General features: G+C 37.0%; 1 pseudogene; it reads right to left on the bottom strand.

Annotated features, from left to right (window-relative positions):
- Nucleotides 1-304: 304 nt before the first annotated feature.
- Nucleotides 305-1,101, bottom strand: part of LOC119588897 — a 3,012-nt pseudogene continuing 2,215 nt past the window's right edge.

Here is a 1,101-nt window from a genome sequence, read left to right as displayed (position 1 = left end):
TAAAATTATATTTATATATCGAAATCAGTGGAAAAGGTATGTGATATAAAAATTCACAGAGATGTAGCTCAAATAATTTGTTCCTAGTTCTTTATCGAAATTACATCAGTGTTACTTTTCTACATTTGACCAATGTTTGTCTAAAATTTTCTTTAAAAAATATTTAAAATTCAAGTATCTCAAATTTCAAGCCATTGCAAATCTATTGAAATTAAAGGGGTATAAATCATATAAAAATTTGCTTCATAGAGGACTCATTAACTTGCATAGGATTAAGAAGAATTTCTTTTGAAGCCAAAATACCTCAATTCGGGGAAAAACTAGGAGAGCTCTCATTGTACTCTTTCAGGGAAATTCTCTGTAAAAAACACAAAGTTCCTGGTCAGCAGCATGCTTTTGCCAAAATGCGACACAAACACCAGTTAAAAGGGTGTTCCTTTCCCATTCGGGATGCAGTTGAGACCCAAAGCTGTTGGGAATAGATACAAACCATGTCGCTGAGGGGGTCTGTCCCCCGCTTCACTTTTAGAGTTTCACTGCTTGAGTCGTTATAACTTCACTCAGGTTGTACAAATTAAAGATGAAGAGTTTAGGTTTGTTAGTGAGCTGAGGACAATCTGAATCTTTGAAGAGATTTAAGATATAGTCGATGTCTACAGATTTCATATCGGACGTAAGAATCTTCCTGTCATTTATACTATAACCAGAAATGAAAAATATAGCACACCCGACCCCTGTTAGCTCATCAGCATCCCGAATATTTTTCAGGACTTCCTTCGTTTGCTGAGCCGTGGGTGACGAGTGTTTTTCCCACACACGTATCCCTTTTTTGCCAAATACATCTGACATAATGCGAGCATCGTAGTCGAGTTGCTGAAGGTTCAGGTCGGATCTGTCCTTGAAAGAACTGAGTTAAAGATGCGAAAAAATCCTCGTGCATTTTTGTCCATCTTGTACGCATCAGCACCTCCTTGCACTGTCGTTGCATGTCCACGAGAAACTGTCGTGTGGGCACCTGAAATTAAAAGATTTTTTGTCCTTAGTGGAAATGTAAAGCAATGAAGGAATTTACTTAAACATAAAAAATAGTTATACAGTCTT

This window comes from Penaeus monodon, chromosome 24 (genome assembly GCF_015228065.2).
Source record: "Penaeus monodon isolate SGIC_2016 chromosome 24, NSTDA_Pmon_1, whole genome shotgun sequence".
Classification (NCBI taxonomy): Eukaryota; Metazoa; Arthropoda; class Malacostraca; order Decapoda; family Penaeidae; genus Penaeus; species Penaeus monodon.
This window is presented reverse-complemented; position numbering and strand designations above follow the sequence as displayed.